The sequence below is a fragment of the Stenella coeruleoalba genome (assembly GCF_951394435.1).
Source record: "Stenella coeruleoalba genome assembly, chromosome: 5".
In the NCBI taxonomy this organism is placed as follows: domain Eukaryota; kingdom Metazoa; phylum Chordata; class Mammalia; order Artiodactyla; family Delphinidae; genus Stenella; species Stenella coeruleoalba.
The window spans coordinates 75,588,363-75,608,851 of NC_137150.1; the positions used below are offsets into that span (position 1 = coordinate 75,588,363).

General features: G+C 43.4%; 1 protein-coding gene across 4 annotated transcripts in view; it reads left to right on the forward strand.

The window, feature by feature from the left end:
- Window positions 1-5,857: 5,857 nt before the first annotated feature.
- Window positions 5,858-20,489, forward strand: part of MYLK (myosin light chain kinase) — a 268,618-nt gene continuing 253,986 nt past the window's right edge. For all 4 annotated transcript variants that reach the window (XM_079922579.1, XM_079922587.1, XM_079922588.1 and 1 more), the window contains exons 1-2: window positions 5,858-6,093; window positions 10,567-10,625. The gene's annotated coding sequence lies outside the window, so the exon portion shown is untranslated. The remainder of the gene's footprint in view (window positions 6,094-10,566; window positions 10,626-20,489) is intronic.

The following is a 20,489-nucleotide window of genomic DNA, read 5'->3' on the forward strand; positions in this document are numbered from 1 at the left end:
AAACCTTGCATCCCTGGGATAAATCCCACTTGATCATGGTGTATGATCCTTTTAATGTGTTGTTGGATTCTGTTTGCTAATATTTTGTTGAGGATTTTTGCATCTATATTCATCAGTGATATTGGTCTGTAATTTTCTTTTTTTGTAGGATCTTTGTCTGATTTTCGTATCAGGGTGATGGTGACCTCATAGAATGAGTTTGGGAGTGTTCCTTCCTCTGCAATTCTTTGGAAGAGTTTGAGAGGATGAGTGTTAGCTCTTCTCTAAATGTTTAATAGAATTCACCTGTGAAGCCATCTGGTCCTGGGCTTTTGTTTGTTGGAAGATTTTTAGTCACAGTTTCAATTTCATTACTTGTGATTGGTCTGTTCATATTTTCTATTACTTCCTGGTTCAGTCTTGGAAGGTTATACCTTTCTAAGAATTTGTCCATTTCTTCCAGGTTGTCCATTTTATTGGCATAGAGTTGCTTGTAGTAGTCTCTTAGGACGCTTTGTATTTCTGCATTGTCAGTTGTAACTTCTCCTTTTTCATTTCTAATTTTATTGATTTGAGTCCTCTCCCTCTTTTTCTTGATGAGTCTGGCTAAGGGCTTATCAATTTTGTTTATCTTCTCAAAGAACCAACTTTTAGTTTTATTGATATTTGCTATTGTTTTCTTTGTTTGTATTTCATTTATTTCTGCTCTGATCTTTATGATTTCTTTCCTTCTGCTAACATTGGGTTTTGTTTGTTTTTCTTTCTCTAGTTCCTTTAGGTGTAAGGTTGGATTGTTTATCTGAGATTTTTCTTGTTTCTCGAGGTAGGCTTGTATTGCTATAAACTTCCCTCTTAGAACTGCATCCCATAGGTCTTGGATCATCATGTTTTCACTGTCATTTGTCTCTAGGTATTTTTTTATTTCCTCTTTGATTTCTTCAGTGATCTCTTGGTTATTTAGCAACATATTGTATAGTCTCCATGTGTTTGTGTTTTTATGGATTTTCCACATAATTGATTTCTAATCTCATAGCCTTGTGGTCAGAAAAGATGCTTGATATGATTTCAATTTTATTAAATTTACTGAGGCTTGATCTGTGACCCAAGATGTGATCTATCTTGGAGAATGTTCCATGTGCACTTGAGAAGAAAGTGTAATCTGCTGTTTTTGGATGGAATGTCCTATAAATATCAATTAAATCTATCTGGTCTGTTGTGTCATTTAAAGCTTGTGTTTCCTTATTAATTTTCTGTTTGGATGATCTGTCCATTGGTGTAAGTGAGGTGTTAAAGTCCCCCACTATTATTGTGTTACTGTCAATTTCCTCTTTTATAGCTGTTAGCAGTTGCCTTATGTATTGAGGTGCTCCTATGTTGGGAGCATATATATTTATAATTGTCATATCTTCTTCTGGGATTGATCCCTTGATCATTATGTAGTGTCCTTCCTTGTCTCTTGTAACATTCTTTATTTTAAAGTCTATTTTATCTGATGTGAGTATTGCTACTCCAGCTTTCTTTTGATTTCCATTGGCATGGAATATCTTTTTCCATCCCCTCACTTTCAGTCTGTATGTGTCCCTAGGTCCTAAGTGGGTCTCTTGTAGACAGCATATATACGGGTCTTGTTTTTGTATCCATTCAGTGAGCCTGTGTCTTTTGGTTGGAACATTTAATCCATTCACATTTAAGGTAATTATCGATATGTATGTTCCTATTACCATTTTCTTGGTAATTGATTTGGGTTTGTTTTTGTAGGTCCTTTTCTTCTCTTGTGTTTCTCACCTAGAGAAGTTCCTTTAGCATTTGTTGTAGAGCTGGTTTGGTGGTGCTGAATTCTCTTAGCTTTTGCTTGTCTGTAAATCTTTTGATTTCTCCATCGAATCTGAATGAGATCCTTGCCAGGTAGAGTAATCTTGGTTGTAGGTTCTTCCCTTTCATCACTTTAAGTATATCATGCCACTCCTTTCTGGTTTGTAGAGTTTCTGCTGAGAAATCAGCTGTTAACCCTATGGGAGTTCCCTTGTATGTTATTTGTTGTTTTTCCCTTACTGCTTTCAATAATTTTTCTTTGCCTTTCATTTTTGCCAATTTGATTACTGTGTGTCTCGGCATGTTTCTCCTTGGGTTTCTCCTGTATGGGACTCTCTGTGCTTCCTGGACTTGGCTGGCTATTTCCTTTCCCATGTTAGGGAAGTTTTCAACTATAATCCCTTCAATATTTTCTCGGGTCCTTTCTCTCTCTTTTCTCCTTCTGGGACCCCTATCATGAGAATGTTGTTGCGTTTAATGTTGTCCCAGAGGTTTCTTAGGCTGTTTTCATTTCTTTTCATTCTTTTTTCTCTATTCTGTTCTGCAGCAGTGAATTCCACCATTCTGTCTTCCAGGTCACTTATCCGTTCTTCTGCCTCAGTTATTCTACAATTGATTCCTTCTAGTGTAGTTTTCATTTCAGTTATTGTATTGTTCATCTCTGTTTGTTTGTTCTTTAATTCTTCTAGGTCTTTGTTAAACATTTCTTGCATCTTCTTGATCTTTGCCTCCATTCTTTTTCTGAGGCCCTGGATCATCTTCACTATCATTATTCTGAATTCTTTTTCTGGAAGGTTGCCTATCTCCACTTCATTTAGTTGTTTTTCTGGGGTTTTATCTTGTTCCTTCATCTGGTACATAGCCTTCTGCCTTTTCACCATGTCTATCTTTCTGTGAATGTGGTTTTTGTTTCACAGGCTGCAGGATTGTAGTTCTTCTTGCTTCTGCTGTCTGCCCTCTGGTGGATCCGTAAATTCTTGAGAACTGGAATTCTCCATGTGGAATTTCTTCTGAGATCCTGATGTAATTTAGAAGGGGTTAATTGAAAACACTGTAGTCCTGAAATTGCATTAGAAATAGTAACATGAACTCATGAAGTATTCTATCCCAATTTTACCTATTGAAAAGACCTAGAAACAGTTACCAACCTAGTAGCAATGAACACCCCCTAGTGTCCATATCAATAAAGGTATCAATAAATAAAGGTAATTAGTGCTTCTTTTGGAGAAATGGCTGATTCCAGGTCTGGAGCAGCAAATGTACAAAATGAGCCTGGAACATCTTGTCATACTAGGTAGAAAGGAAGATACCTACTGGCCAAAGATTGGACAGTTTGAGCTTTAATAAAGATTAGAATTACAGTAGATTGAAACACATCAACTAGATGTAAATCCATGAATTATAATGACACTAAGAAACCTAATTAAGTCACCTTTGAGGATGACAGAGAACCAATTCATTATCTTGGAAACTGGTAAATTAAAAGAAAAAAGCAAGTATTTACCCAAATTTTCTCTTAAGAACTTATCTCATGGTAACAAAATACTGAATGAGAGGAAACATCTCCTTATAAACTTATTCAGCTAAAAAATAAAAACAAAATTATAGAATTAAAATATCACCATTTTGCAACCCTCAATGACTTAATTCAGGGTTCTCGGAATTCAGCATGAACACCTGCTAGCCTCAAAAGAAAAAGAGCAAAACCAGACATTACCAACCTCCTGATGAAAGAACACACCACCATCTGCAGTTTTGCCAGACAGATGGAACCTCAGACTGGTGAAACCTCTGGGGCAGTTGCCAGTTTGCAAGAAATGCAGAGGACAGAGGAATATGCTGAAGTACCCTATTAAAATACAGTTCTCAGGGCTTCCCTGGTGGCGCAGTGGTTGAGAGTCCGCCTGCCGATGCAGGAGACTCGGGCTCGTGCCCCGGTCCAGGAAGATCCCACATGCCGTGGAGCGGCTGGGCCCATGAGCCATGGCCGCTGAGTCTGCGCATCTGGAGCCTGTGCTCCGCAACGGGAGAGGCCACAGCAGTGAGAGGCCCGCGTACCGCAAAAAAAAAATAAAAATAAAAATAAAAAGTACAGTTCCCAGACTGTGGGAAACTCCACAGGTCAAAAGGCCTACTGTCCTTCAACAGATAAATTGTAACAAAAGGCTTAAAAGGCACATCAAGTTAAAAAAAAAAATGGGCAAGATGCAACTTGGGAGATAATTAGGTAAAGAAACTAGCAAAAGTGATAGGGATAGGGATGGGGCACATGGAGAGGCTTCTGGGGTGGCTGGCAGAGGTCTATTTGCTGACTTGGGTGGTGACTACAAGGATGTTTGCCTCATAAAAATTCACCAGTCTATATAATCTATATACTTGTTTTGTGTGGTTTTTCTGTACTTGTGTTTTATTTTACTATAAAAAGCATAATAAGTACTCCTTTACCTGGAATAAACAGTTTGGGGGGGGAAGGAAAGGGTCCAAATGAAGAGATCAGGAAGCTCTACAAAATATTTCATATCAGATGCAAACTAAATATTAGGCAAGAGGAAAAATATTAATTTTGAAAAGGCTGTATAGTTATCCTCCAAACCAATGAAGGATTCTTAACACACAACAAAGGAAAATATCAGAGGAACCCTGGGGCTAAAATTTCAGAGCTGGAAGATGCCTGAAAAAAACAAAAAAACAAAAAACATCCCAAGGAGCTTCCTCATTTTCCAGATTAGAAAACTGAGGGCCAGAGATGGTGACTCCCACAAGCTCCACGAAGCTAGTGCCAGAACCAGGTCTAACACTCAGGTCTCCCAATCTGGGACTCTCCACCACAGAACAGACTTTGCTTCCTTTAGATTCAATTTTTTTTTTTTTTAAGAAGTAGCTGAGTTGAACATTTTTAATATTTATCCAGAACATCCCATGATAACGTTTCAAATTGCATTCACAGCTGGATCTTCTGAGGGGAAATAAGATATAGAAATGCTTTCTCAGAGCTGGGTCTGGTTAGCCTAACAGCAGAATTGGGTGGGGGAACCCTGGCCTGAACCTTTCAGAGACTGTCTCTAATCTTAGGCCGTTCTCTCTTTGCCATCTATAGCCTCTTCCTCTACCTCTACCTTCCTTTTGTGCCTCGCCTTGGTCTGATTGCCTCTCCATTAAGTAGATATAGATCATACTCGCACGTTTAAAAGTAACTGTTAGGCGCTATCCTAAGCACTTTACCTGGCTTATCTCAGTGAAGCCTTTACATTCCTATGAGGCAGATTGTCCCATTTTAGAGATAAGAAGACAGAGTAACAGAGATTAGTAACTTGCCCCAAACTTTGCAGCTGTAAAGTAAGCGGTAGGGTTCTCAACTCCAGAACCCGCCTTTTTTTTTTTTGCGGTACGCGGGCCTCTCACTGCTGTGGCCTCTCCCGTTGCGGAGCACAGGCTCCGGGTGCGCAGGCTCAGTTGCCATGGCTCACGGGCCTAGCCGCTCCGAGGCATGTGGGATCTTCCCGGACCGGGGCACGAACCCGTCTCCCCTCCATCGGCAGGCGGACTCTCAACCACTGCGCCACCAAGGAAACCCCAGAACCCGCCTTTTTAAGGACTGTGTTATCTAGGCAGAACAAAATTGCACCTTGTGTCCAATTTTGAAAATGAGCAAGTTTTTCGCGATACTTTGTCCAAAAACCAAAATTGCATTCATTTGGGGGAATGTACTCGATTCGTTGTTGTTTTTGATAGCCATATCAAAGAAAAAATTAATTTTAAAGTCTACAGAGTTTTTCCAGTGTGTTCTTCTTTTGTGTATCAAGTGGTCTTCCACGGGAAAACATGAGAAAACACCCTGAAGGCCACCAGTCCGGTGTGCAAGGAGGAGTTGGGGCGGTGCGGGGGAAGGGCGAGGTGAACCGACGTCCAGCGCTCGGTTCCGCTCCGGATTCTCCTCTCCCGACCAGTGGGAGGAGGGCGGGTAGGCGTGGCGGAAGGACCGCAGGTCCATTCCCAGAGCGCTATGCAAATGACATGCAAATCAGCGCGTGTGAGCCAGAGGCGGCCTTTTGGGTCTGGACTCGGAGCGCCGTGCTCTCAGTCGCTGGCACGCTCGCGTTTGCTCTCCCACTTGCTCGCTTTCTCGCCGGCTATTCACCCTCGCCCCGCCCCGTCCCGTGCGGGACTGGCCTCGCGGGCTCCCAGCGCCGCCCGGTCCGCAGCCGGCGGCGGATTGAGCGCTGAACCTGCGCTGCGCGCCGGTGGCCGGGACGCCCCCGCCGAGCGCCGTGCCTCGGCTCCCGGGCCGCTTTCGCCGCGCGGGTGAGTGAGCCCGCCCCACGCTTTTGTCCCGGCGCGGTCCCTGGGAGTCATTCCTCGAGGGCGGGGGTCCCGGGGTCGGGACCCCCTCCCTCGGGAGCCTGCCCCTGGCTCCACTGTTCGAGAGGGGTTCCTACGTGCGGCGAGGAGTTGGGGCGGGGTGTGGCGCGTAAGGCGGCGACCCCAGCGTTTCCAGGCAGCACGGTTTTCTTTTGAAAGGTGAGGTGCTTGGAGACAGTTATGCCGTTGTCTCTATAGGCGTCATCCGAAGGGGGCGCTTTTGATTTGAGGGCTGCAAATAGCCGCTAGCCTTCAAGGAAGAGAGGTGGGCTCTTCTCCCAGCTGCGGGGGCGAAGGTGCCACGTGAAAGTCCTTCTAGCCTAAACGCGAGTCAGGGAAGATAGGGCAGTGGCGGCAGCCCCGGCGTCCTAGGCAAAACTGGGGCGTCGGGCGTCACAGTCTTGCTCTCCCTCCCTGCTCCTCACTGAAGCCCCTCGCCTGCTGTGCCTCCTTGTCTTCGACCGGAGTTTCATGGTTGAAGGACCCTTGTTCACAGATCATTGCGGTTGGAAAGTTTAGGCTAAACTAATTCCCAGGTGTTAGCTGTCTATGGTTAAGGCAGAGCTCCTCCCTGGGACTTGTGGCTACTTACACTCTTCAAGACCCAAAGGGCTGAATTTCTACGAGTGGTATTGCAGATGTGAAGACGGGCTGATGGGGAGAGCATCTCGTTGTTGTTGGGAGGGCACATCCTCTATATAGTAACCTGAGGGAGAAAGACCCAGCTTCTTTGAGTCCTAGAAGGGGTAAAAATAGCCCTTGCAATTGAAGGAGCTGGGCCCTGGTGGGGGAACACCCGGGCGGTGGGAACAGTGCCAGGCCTCAGGCCGCTGGTTTTACCATCCCTCCTCTCTCCAAGCGCAAAGAGCAGAGTATGTGCAATCCGCCCCCGCACCCCCCAAGACCTCGGGAGCCTGCCTAGTGTTGCATCCCCCTTCCAGCTGGGGCTGTAGGTTCTTCCCTGCTTTAGTGCAATCTTTTGTCAAAGTGCACAACTTGTCAATGAGTTATTTGCAAATGAGGGGCTTGAGAGAACCGTTTAGGGAACCCCTCACACTTCAAAGCATCAGGGATCCACAATGCAAGTCTCTGGGGGAAGTGTAGGTGCTTCTGGGTGCCTAAAAGGCATTTCAGGTTCTAGTAAAATATTTTTTGTTTTTTTCACTTTATTTCCCTCTTCCCCTCCATCTCTTTACTTTTAAATTCCTGACCCCCTTCCCTTCTCTCTTCGGTGATCCTCTGTCGTAGTCTCTTTCCCTGCCCTGCGTACTGCAGGGATGTAGAAGGTGAGGCCGCTGGCACCATAGTGCCCCAGGCTGGTATGGAATGTTCTTTCTTCATGCCCAGAGTGAGGTTGGCCCTTTGTCTCCCATCCTAGGTGGGCCAGTAGCCTTCATCCAGAGCAGGGAGGAGCCTGGGTACTTGGCCCTGGGTGGGGAGTGGCTGGACGCTGGCTGCTGGATGGGGTAGTGGGTACTCTGGGGACAAGAGCCTTTTCACCAAGATGTGCCTCTCTGTCCCTTCACTCATGATACAAAAAAATGCTGGTCCTCGGGCACTACTAGGCATGAGCTCGGAAAACTACCCCACAGTGGCAAAGGATCTGTGTGTTTGGTTTCTTTTGTGCAGTAACTAAATAACTGAGGAGGGGGTAGCTGGGGCCTTGGAGTATTTTCTTTATATGAGGTTTGCTGATCCTCTTATCAGGAGACTTTCCTCAGGGGTTAGATCTTGGGGGACATGTACAGAGCAGACTAGGCCCTGGGGAAGTTCCTGGTCTAACTGGTAAGCTTAGGTGGACTCACCTGCAGCCTGGACCTTAGACAGACAGGTGTAGTCACTATAGGGCAGGGGCCTCTGGCTGGCAGCTGCAGGGGAGTCTGCTGGGAAGGCTTGTCAGAAAAGGAGGCTGGCCCCAGATGGTGCTGGGGTTGAGAGGCCCTTGCAGTGCCACAAGTGGAGGAGGGGTTTTGATCGTAGCTGGGGAGTTCTGCCCCAGCCTCAGAGAAATAGACTGTGAATGCTCTGGGGTCACCGTGTACTCAGTGTCTACAAGAATGACTCCTTGCTTCCCCCCCAAGATATGAGTCTGAGTCTGTGAAACAGTTGATTTATTGGTGCTTTGCTTTTTAAGAGGTTCAAGAGGTGACAGTTTGAGAATGCAGCCCAGCCTGGAGGTAGGGGTGCAGAGATCCCATGAACATGTGGACTTTTAGTATCTTTCTGAGAACAACACTTCTTCATATTCTGGAAATATACACCAGGGCCGCTTGGAAGCCTAACTGCCCTTCCCCCAGTTCAAACCAACACACTCTGATTGGGAAATTGTTCATTCTTAAAAAATTCCTGTCCTATCCTTTCTGTAAATGTAGGGAAATTTAGAGTACAACCCTTAGAAAGTAACCTTTCCCAACAGAAGACGTTGTCCTCTCCCAGCTTGACTATTTGTCATTCTCCTCTGACCTGCAGAGAGTGCACCCAGAGGACATGAGGTAGGACTGTTTGCATGTGGACACTTGGGTGGCATGGGGCTGGGAGTCCAGAGTGAGAACAGCGCAGAAGAGTCACTAGGACAGGATCCTGTGCCACGTGACATCTGCCTCCTCCCTTCTGCTCCCTTAGCCCCCTGCTCCACAAGCACTGAAAGGTGAGTGTGCTGGGCCAGGGTCTGCCGTGTGAGCCTCTCCCACCTGTGCAGTTCCGCAGATGAATGCCCTTGTCTCTTTATTGAGTTTTGGCTTCATACTTTTCCATTTGTTTTAAGCCAACAGGTTGAGCAAATGCAGTTCTTACACTCTCAAGGTGGGTGGACCTCAGTATTTGTCACTACAGGTCAGCAGATGCGTCCCTCCTGCCCTGTTGGATGCACCTGTTGTCAGGGCTGCAGCCCTTGTGAAATGGAGGCGAGCCAGTAAGAATTGCTCCCTGTTTGTAGCTTGTGGGGATAAGGCTGGATTTCCAGAGGCTCACATTGTTCCGCTGCTCACTGTCCCTTTTATCTGAGGGTGAATGCGTACAATGGACACCCTACAAGGGAGCTGTGGCAATTTATGTATAGATCTGGCTTCTTGAATATCCCACTGTTGTCCCCTCCCCCCATTGTTGGCACTTCTGTCCCCCTTTCTCCCCTCCCCTCTTCTCTTGGGCCGTCTGGAGACAAAAGAAACGGGATGAGGAGAGGATTTCCTTTTCTTTCGGATCTGCTGCTTGATTCCGCCCTCCTCCCCCCACCCCGGACCCTGGGCCCCCAGATCGGATGGATGCTGATTTGTTAACGCAGGACCTCATGAGTTAGTTCTCATAATCTTTCAGGAACCAAATAGCTACACTGTTGAGCTTCCGTCGTTGAGGATGCTGTTTATGTTTTTTGTTTTCAGAGATGGATATTTCTGGTACAGCGTAGCTCTCCTTCAGATTTCTGGCAGGACAGGCAGCGTGAGAGTAGAATGTGATCTTTGGAGTTAAACTTGGGTTCAGAGCCATCCTGTTCCCTTACTGGCTGGATGTTCCTGGATGTATGATATTCAACCTCTGTGGGCTGACTGCAGTTTCTTCTTCTGACAATGAAGGTGGTCATAAAAATGAAATGAATATGTGGATATAAGGAGGCACAAAAGAAGGAATACCCGTTCTTCTACATATTGAGTAGTGTTCGCTAGGTCTGTGGAATGACCTGTACATCGGCCAACAAACATGAATTACAGACCTCCTCTCCACCTAGCCCTGTGGAGGATTATAAAAGGAAGTTAGTATGCCCAAGAGACTTCGGGTTTTTGTGGGGAGACAGCTAACATGTATGAAGTATATAATTAGAAAACAGGGATAAGTTCTCTGGCACAGACTCATTTGGGGGAATTTCAGAGGCTGGCGTGACAAGGAAAGGCCTCGAAGATGAGGAAGAGGGAGGGTGGGTACAGGCCCGAAGAGAAGAAGGTGGGAACACTTGGTTCCAGTGTCCAGATGCTCTCAGCTCCTCCTTTGTTAGAACCTGGTGAAGAACCTTTGACCCTGTGGAGAGCTCTCAACCATGCAGGACAGCTTGTCCTGAGATTTATTTTGGGGGTGTTTTCCCTCTGCTGCCCAGAATATTCCTGGAACAATTTTGTTTTCACTTTATACTGGATCAAAAATTATGTGAGGCAAATCTATAGCCAGAGTGCAAGCCCATCCCACGAAGACTTTTGGGTTCCCGGGGCTCTGCGTTCTTTCCTCATGCTTCATTTCTGTCAGTCCACCTGACACCTGCATTATCGTGAGGTGGACGCCCTCGTCTAAGGGGCCAAGGCGTTGGTGGCAGAACCGGGAACAGCCAGAGCTATTATCACTCCACCCTGGTGGGGGATGGTGATGGGGTGGGAAGGCCTGACCTCGGCCAGAGAAATGGATGCATGTCGGTTCTATCATCTGTCCCACCAGGTTCTCCGAAGTCCTTGAAGGCTGGCCTCTTCAGTCTGAGGGTGCCCTGAGGAGCAGAGGTGAGTGTTCCTTATCTGGTCTGACTCTGTGATCACTGCCATCTCTCTGCTGCCAGGGCCCCTGCGTGCCTTATATCTGCCCACACAGCTTCCACCCGTCCCTGACATCCTAGCCCGCGTCCCACCTGATAGCTAGACTCGACACCTGTGGCTGACACTGTCTTCTGGGTCTGCCTTGACTCTGGAATGTACCATCTTTCACAGGAATTTTCACCCTATGAACCATTGGAGGCTCTGGCCATCTGCACTGACCCTGGCAGGAATGCTCTTCTCCTTTTTTAGGGCTGGACTAGGTAGAATGTCTCCTGAGGCTGTGTGACAAACCAGGAAGAGGCCGTGGTTTGGAGTCAGCTCCAGCGCTGTCCAGGTCTCTGCAAGGGCACATATAAATGGAGCCCAGCCTGGAGTTAGGGGTTCAGAGATCCCATGAACACGTGGACCCCTTCTCTGCTTGCCTGAGGAGGCCGTGGGCAGATAAACAAATGCTTGGTAACTTTTATTGCGATGCAGTTATAAGGTGTGGTGGCCCACTAGGCCTCGAGTTCCTGAGGGCAAAGGCCATGGTTCATCTCCGTGTCCTTACTCTTAGACCAGTAAGTAGTCTTAGTACCTGACACGCCACAGGTGCTGGGTTGAAGGCCTGGCTAGTGAGTGAGTGGGAGTGTTCAAGAAAGATCCTAAGGCATCTCCCATCTGCTCCCAGAGAAGGTACTTTTCACTCATCTACCTCATGGTTAGGCATAACTTCCATTTTTCTCCTAAACATTATGCACTTTTCCTGCAGAGTACTAAGCCTATTCAGAGAATGTGCCTGAAACGGACCTGTTTCTACCCTTCCTCATTATCCAGGTTCAGTTCTCAGTCCATATTTTTGTTTTAGTGTCAACAGAGCATAGTCACTTGGTTGGTAACCTTGTGGAAATGGATATGTTCAAGAAGAGGCAGTAGGCTGTTTCAGTGTGCCCGTAACTTTCCTCTTATTACTACCGAAGCTTCTATCTTCATCGCAGGGCCTCATGCTGGGCATGAGACAGTTAACGCAGTTGCTACTGATTTTACCCCATGGCGTTTCAACGGAAGTGTTTTAGGGAGTTCTCAGGCTTTTGTTGTGATTGGGCAGTCACCTAGGGCACCGGCTGGTTGCAGATGACCACGGCCACGCAGCCCCTCCTCCTGTGGTTACCCCCTGCTCTGGTTATCCCAGGCAGAGAGAATCCCTGGGTTTTACTTTCATATTGCTATTGCTCACGACCAGACCTTTGCTAGCTCACACTTGGACCATAAACTGGCTTCTCTGTGGCACAAATACATGTTACACTTGATTGCTTTGTTAATCTTAAAGCCCAGTCTGGCTGTGTCACTCCACCTTCAGAAACCTTCAGTGGCTCCCTGCTTCTCACAGAAAAGCCTTAACCTGAAGCGCAAGGGCCTCTGTAATCTGACCTCCAAGGCAACAAGACTCATTAACTTACTGTCCCTGAACCCAGTTTCCTATCTCTTTGTGTTTATGAGTTTATCCTCTCCAGGAATATTCTTCGCTTGCCTCTTTGTCTGACAAGTTCTTCTATCCTTAAATATTTGTTCAGGGAATGAATCAAGTTCCTAATACATGTCAGGCACCTGCCCCAAAATGGAGACTGCCTTTGACCTCCTGAGCTTCAAGTTCCCCTCCTCATTTGAACTTCCGTAGGAACCTTGAATTGGTCCCTGTAAAATTTGTTTGATGGTGACAAGTCATATATTATTATGGAACGTTTACTTGTTTAGTTTTATTCATGCTAAAATTTTTATATCTACAACCACACAGAAAAAACTTCAAGGGAAAGACATGCCTAAAGCCTTTATCTCCTAATAGCAGTCTTCCAGATCCCACTAATAACAAAAATTCCTTTGGGAGCCTTGTTGGCAAAATAATCCATGCCTCCTAGTCCCCAGCCTAGACCTGGGTGTGGTCAGGGAATCTGTTTTTACAAAGCTCCCCAGGTGTTTCCAATGTCAGCCAGATTTGAGAATCAATCTTGGTTGCTTTTTCACTATGTAATTATTTCTTTGATTTGTGTATTAGGAAAGATTCTTCAAAATTAACAGAAACCAACTCAGGCTAGTTGAAGAGAAAAAAAAAGGTAATAGTTGTATAGTGAAAGGAGATAACATTCCCATATTTTCTTGATTTCAAGTTACCATAGGCTGTAAGATTCATATCACTTTCTAGATTCTTAGGGGAAAAAAACACTTCCTTTAATATACACAATTTTAGAAGAATTTCTAAATTTCAATATGCTTTTATTCATATTCACTTTCTTTATCATTATCACAATCAAAGTATTCAGATCCTTCTGAATTGTGTTTGTCTATCAGAATTACACAAGACTTCAAGATAAAATGCTGTTTTTGATAATGTGTGCTCATGATATTTGAATGTTGAGCCATCCTTGAATTCCTAAGATAAATTCTTGAATAAATACTTGGTCATGTATAGTTTTGGTAAACACCTCGCTGGCTTTGATTTTCTAATACTTTATTGGAATTTTTTTTTTGCATTTATGGTCATAAGTGAGATAGAACTATTAACTGTCTTTGCGATCCTTGGCTGATTTTGTGTGTGCCCACGATTTTGACATCTTCAGCCCCTTTAGGATCGACAGAATAATTCTGAGGAGTACTAAAGTATACCAGGGTTTTATCTACGTTTCATTTAGGTTAAACTTTTAGCTCTGGTTTAAGTCCTATAAGAAAATAATGTTGCTAAAAGTCTTCTTCTGAAAGTTAACTGGAAGCTTTGAAAAAACTATTGTTCAGTACCCAGCTGATCATGTGTTGCACATGAATTAGTGACACCAACTTTTCCTATCTTTGAAAAGTCTATGCTTTATTCTGATACATGTGGCAGTTTCTATTGCCTTTGATTCCATTGCTTGACAAGTGGTAGGTGTTGTTTTAGTTACACAATAACTTTTCTTTTCCATGCTGCATCATGGCGGAATCTTTTCTTTTTTTTAATTTTTAAAATTTTGGCTGCATTGGGTCTTCATTGCTGTGCACGGGCTTTCTCTAGTTGCGGCGAGCGGGGGCTACTCCTCATTGTGGTGCACAGGCTTCTCATTGCGGTGGCTTCTCTTGTTGCGGAGCCCAGGCTCTAGGCGCGTGGGCTTCCGTAGTTGTGGCTCATGGGTTCTAGAGTGCAGGCTCAGTATTTGTGGCGCATCGGCTTTGTTGCTCCGCGGCATGTGGGATCTTCCCGGACCAGGGATCGGACCTGTGTCTCCTGCATTGGCAGGTGGATTCTTAACCACTGCACCACCAGGGAAGTCCCCAGAATCTTTTTTAAGACATTTTTTTCTCATTAAAAAAAATTGAGGTATAATTTATGTATAATAAGATTAACTTATTTTGGTGTACAACTTTGCATTTTGACAAACATAGATAGTCATATAAGCATTACCACAATCAAGATACAGAATATTTCCCTCACTTCCAAAAATTGCCTTGGACACTTTAAAAAAATTTCTTTTTAAAATTAATTAGTTTTGGGGGTGCTGCATTGGGTCTTCGCTGCTGCGCGCAGGCTTTCTCTAGTTGCGGCGAGCAGGGGCTACTCTTCCTTGCAGTGCATGGGCTTGTCATTGCATGGCTTCTCTTGTCACAGAGCATGGGCTCTAGGTGCACAGGCTTCAGTAGTTGTGGCTTGCGGGCTCTAGAGTGCAGGCTCAGTAGTTGTGCACGGCTTAGTCGCTCCGTGGCACGTGGGATCTTCCTGGACCAGAGTTTGAACCCGTGTCCCCTGATTTGGCAGGTGGATTCTTTTTTTTAAAAATTTTTTATTTATTAATTTATTTATTTTTAGCTGCATTGGGTCTTCGTTGTGGTGCACGGGCTTCTCATTGTGGTGCCTTCTCTTGTTGCAGAGCACCGGCTCTAGGCATGCGGGCTTCAGTAGTTGTGGCACACAGGCTCTAGAGCACAGGCTCAGTAGTTGTGGCTCACAGGCTTAGTTGCTCCACGGCATGTGGGTTCTTCCCAGACCAGGGCTCAAACCCGTGTCCCCTGCATTGGCAGGCGGATTCTTAACCACTGCACCACCAGGGAAGCCCTGGCAGGCAGATTCTTAACCACTGCGCTACCAGAGAAGCCCACCTTGGGCACTTTTATAGTAAACTCTTCTACCACCTGAAGACCCTAAGTGGGAATCACTGGTCTGATTTCTGTACCTATGATTTTGCCTCTCTCAGAATGTCATATAGTACGTAGCCTTTTAAGTTAACCTTCTTTCATTTTGCCTATATTCTGATATTCATACCTATATTCTAGTAGGTATACTTTTATCAGCGTGTTGCAGAGTTATCTGTGTTGTTGGGTATACCAGTAGGTCATTCCTGTATGCTACTGAGTGTTATTCCATTGTATGTATTTCTCTATTAGCCAGTTGAAGGACATTAGGGCTGTTTCCAGTTTGGGGTAATAATGAATAATTCACTCTGAGTATTTGTGTACAGGTTTTTATGTGAACATAGATTTTCACTTCACTTGGGTAAATAGGAATGGGATTGCTGGGTGATATGGTGTATTATAATAAAATGGCAAACTGTTTTCCAAAGTGGCTCTACCATTTTGCATCCCCAGTAGCAATGTACAAGGGTTATAGTTTCCATATCCTTGTCAGCACTTAGTATTGCCAGACTTTTAAAAATTTTTAGATATTCTAATAGGTATACTTTTATCATTGTGGTTTTAATTTGCAATTCCTTAATGAATAATAATGTTTAGCATCTTTGTTTCATTTTCATTGAGTTTTGAGATATAATTTTTCATTTTCTGGACATGAGTCCAGACATGTTTAGCAAATATTTTTTCATTGTCTATAGCTTGTCTTTTTATTCTCTTAACAAAGTCTATTTTTGCAGAGCAGAAGTTTTTAATTTTGCCGAGGTCCAATTTATCAATTGAAAAAATATATTCTTTTGGTGTTGTATCTAAGAATTACCTAATATGAAGTCATTAAGATTTTCTCCAGTACTTTCTTTAAGATGTCTTATAGTTTTAGGTTTTACATTTAGGTCTAATCCATTTTGAGTTAGTTTTTGTACATGGAGCAAGGTATAGATAGAGGTTCTTTTTGCATACAGATGTCCAATTTCTCTAGCACCATAGTGAAATGACTATCCTTCCCCTTGAAGGATTGAATTGCCTTTGTATCTTTGTTGGAAATCAGTTGAGAATATATGTGTGTGTCTGTTTCTGACTATTCTGTTCCATTGGTTTATGTGTATATCCTTTCAGCAATACCACACTGTCTTGATTATTGTAGGTTTGTTTTAAGTTTTGAAATCAGGTAGTGTGAATCCTTCAACTTAGTTCTTCCTTTTCCAAATTGTTTTGACTATTCTATATCTTTGCCTTTCATATATATTTTAAAATCATTTTATTGGTTTCTGCATAAAGTCCTGCTGGAAGTTTCATTAGTATTGTATTGAATCTATAGATCAGTTTAGGGAGAATTGACATGTTAACAGTTTTGGGTCTTCTAATACATAAATAAACTCCATCTCTGTACTTATTGAGGTCTTTGATTTCTTCATCAGTGTTTTGTAGTTTTAGCATAGTAAATATTGGACATATTTTGCTAGACTAACAGCTATGTATTTCATATTTTTGGTGTAATTGTAAATGGCACTTTCAGTAAAATTCTGTTTTCCAGTTGTTCATTGCTAGTACAGTTGACCCTTGAACAACTTGGGGGTTAGGAGTACTGACCTTCCTTGCAGTTGAAAATTCGTGTATAACTTAGAGTCAGTCCTCTGTATCTGTGATTCCTACTTATCTGAGGTTCTGCATCTGCAGATTCAACCAACCGAGGATCATGTAGTACTGTAGTATTTACTATTGATAAAATTCATGTATAAGTGGACCCACTTAGTTTAAACCCATGCTGTTCAAGGGTCAACTGTAAATACAATTGACATGTTATTTCAGTGGATTTTAAAAAGATTTAAATCAGAGGATAAAGTGTACCAAAATATGTACCTATAGAATTTGGAAATTAATATAATTGGTATATAATTGTTTGAAGCTAACCAACACCATAAAAATATGTAATTTAGGAGGCTGAGTTATAGAACCAATTTTCAACCCTCCTCTGCCTCTTAACTATTTCCCTGAGCTTTTCTCTTTCTAACAATTGATTTTTGTATATTAATCTTTGTATCTTGTGACCTTTCTTATATATTTATTTATTTATTATTTTTGGCTTCATTGGGTCTTCTTTGCTGTGCGTGGGCTTTCTCTAGTTGTGGCAAGCGGGGTCTGCTCTTGGTTGCAGTGAGTGAGCTTCTCATTGTGGTGGCTTCTCTTGTTGTGGAGCACAGGCTCTAGGCATGCGAGCTCAGTAGTTGTGGCTCGTGGGCTCTAGAGCACAGGCTCAGTAGTCGTGGTGCATGGGCTTAGTTGCTCCACGGCATGTGGGATCTCCCAGACCAGGGCTTGAACCCATGTACCCTGCATTGGCAGGCAGATTCTTAACCACTGCGCCACCACGGAAGTCCCTGTATCTTGTGACCTTTCTAAACTCACTAGTTCTAGTAGCTTTTTTTAAGATTCTTTGGGATTTTCTATGCAGGTAATATGTTATCTGTGAATAAAGACAGTTTTATTTTCAATCTAATTTATTTGACTTGTATTTATTTTTCTTGCCTTGTTGTGCTGGTTAGGATCTTCAGTATAATGTTAAAAAGGAGTGGTGAAAATAAACATCTTTGTCTTATTTCCAATCTTAGGTGGCAAGCATTCAGTCTCATACCATTATGTTTGATGCTAGCTGTGTGATTTTTGTAGATATTCCTTATTATGTTGAGGAAGTTCCCTCTACTCCTAGCTTGTTGAGATTTTTTAATTTGAATGGATAATGATTTTTTTTCAAGTGCTCTTTGTAGATCTGTTGAAATGATCATGTATATCTTTTTTTTTTGGTCCAAGAGTTGGCAGATGTTTTCTTAAAGGGCAAGTGTCTTAGTCTGTTTAGAATGCTATAACAAAATACCACTGAATGGATAACTTATAAACAACAGAAATTTATTGCTCACAGTTCAGGAGGCTGGTAAGTTCAAGATCAGAGTTCCAGCATGGTCAAGTTTTAGAGTGTCCTCTTCCTGGTTCATAGCCAGCACTTTCTTCCTGTGTCCTCTACATGGTAGAATGGGTTAGGGATCTCTTTGGAGTCTCGTTTATAAGGGCACTAATCCTATTCATGAGAGCTCCATCCTTATGACTTAAGCACCTCCCAAAGGTCCCACCTTTTAATATCATCATCTTTGGGGGTTAGGATTTCAACATGTAAATTTTGGAAGGACACAAGCATTCAGATCATAGCAGCCAGAGAGTAAATATTATAGCCTTTGTGGGCCATAAGGTCTCTACTCGACTCTTACAAGGTCTCTAATCAATGACTCAGCTCTGCCATTGCAGCATGAAACCAACCATAAACAATACATAAATGAATGCGCATGTCTGTGTTCAAGTAGTTATTATTTACAAAGACAGGCTGCATAGTTTGCTGATCTCTGCTTTAGTCTGTTGATATGCTGAGTTACATTAATTAATTTCTGTATGATTAACCAGCCCTACATTCCAGGAATAAACTCCACTTGGTCATGATATATTATTAATCTTTTTGTATATTGCTGGGTTGAATTTACTAACATTTTATTGAGGTTTTTTGTGTGTGTGCATTTATACTTATGAAGGATATTGGGCTAGTTCTCTTCTTATAATGTCTTTGTCTGATTTTGGTGTCAGGGTATTGGTTACCTCATAAAAGGAGTTGTGAAGTGTTTCCTCCACTTCTATTTCCTGGAGGAGTTGTACAGGGTAGCTATTGTTTATTTCTTAAACTTTTGGTAGAATTTTCCTGTGGAGCCATTTGAACCTGGTGTGTTTTCTGGGATAGTTTTAACTGCAAACTAAATTATTTAATAAATGTAGAGCTATCTAGGTCATCATTTTTTCCTTGAGTGATTTTTTTAAACATCTTTTTTGGAGTATAATTGCTTTACAATTGTGTGTTAGTTTCTGCTTTATAACAAAGTGAATCAGCTATACATATACATATATCCCCATGTCTCTTCCCTCTTGCTTCTCCCTCCCACCCTCCCTATCCCACCCCTCTAGGTGGTCACAAAGCACTGAGCTGATCTCCCTGTGCTATGTGGCTGCTTCCCACTAGCTATCTATTTTACATTTGGTGGTATATATAAGTCCGTGTCAACTTGAGTGTTTTTTGGTAGTTTGTGCTTTGGGGGTAATTTGTTTCATCCAAAATGTAGAATTTATGGGCAAATATTGTTGATAATATTTGCTTATTATCCTTTTAATGTCTTTAGGGATTATAGTGATGTCTCTTCTTTCATTACTAATATTTGTAGTTTGTATCTTTTTTGCTCTCTGCCAGTCTGGCCAGAGGTTTGTCAACTTTATTGATATTTTCAAAGAACCAGCTTTTGGTTTCTTTGATCATTCTCTGTTAATTTTCTGTTTTCAAGTTCATTGATTTCTTCTCTTTATTATTTGTTTTCTTCTGCTTGCTTTGGTTTAGTTTCTCTTCCTTTACTAGTTTGCTAAAGTGGAAGCTTAGATCATTGATTTGAGACCTCCAGAATTCTCCTTTTTGGGGGTAGTTGGGTTGGGAAGGTGAACATGGAGGAATAGAAGGAGTTTTTCTGCATCTACAAGCATTTATTATGAAAGCTTTAGTAAAAGCCTGTGCCAGATTCTTCCAGAGAGCCCTGAGGTTTTTACCTGAGAGTGGGACCAGTGGGTGGGAGGAGTGGAAGTTGTACCTTGGACTGTTTTCTTTGTGGAAGGCAATGGCCTGGTCTTCCAGCCCTGAGAGTCTGGGACCCAAATGCTCGCATCTGCTTCCCAACCTGGTCTGTAGAACAGAGAGTAGAGGGAGTTGGAGTTGCTGTAGTTTTATGGGTGAACGGGCTCTTTCCCAATAATTTAGATCAAGGGTCAACAAACTTTTTCTGAAAAGAGCCAGTAGTAAAAATTTTCAACTTAGCAGGCTATATAATGTCTGTCACAAGTATTCAACTCTGCCATTTTTTTTTGTAGAATGAAAACAGCCATAGATAATATGTGAATGAATGGTCATGGTTATGTTTCAATAAAATTTTATTTACAAAACCAGACAATTTGGCCTATGGGGCATAGTTTGCCCACCCCTGCTGTAGTCTGTTAATGTGGTGAATTACATTGATTGATTTTCAAATGTTGAACCAGCCTTGCATTCCCGAGATAAGCTTCACTTGGTTTAGAGCATCTGGTCTGCACCTATCCATGTCTTTGTTTCTTAGCTTGTCACCGAGCTGGGAGCTTCTCAGGACCAGGGTCATAGTATAGTACCACCTCTTATCTCCCATCAAGCATATAGTGGATGGTTAGTAAATATTTGCGGCCCATGGAAAGAACTGTGCATGTCCATGGTGCTCCTGCTGACCTCCCTTTATGGTCCCCTCAGGGGCTCAGAGGAAATGGGGGCTGTGTGGAGGAGTTGGGCCCAAGTGCTGTCACTGCAGGCACAGGCTGATCTTTCATTTCGGAGTCTATTTTGGAAACATGACTTAAGTTTGGTCTGTGGGGCACTGCTTTCTAATTACTCTCTCCTTTTCCTAAGAATTGTGGTTGACACAGGAAGTCAGGCATCCAGATGCCAGCCTAGTGCTGGTGTTCTGAAAGGGCTTGACTGACCCCTACCAGGGCCCTGGTCTCCTTTTACAGAGGGTGTGCCGTGTGTGGGAGAGCCGGAGCAGGAGGGGGTCCCGTCTGGCTCCTGAATGTGAACACGCCTGACCTTTGTGTCTCTGGCAGCTA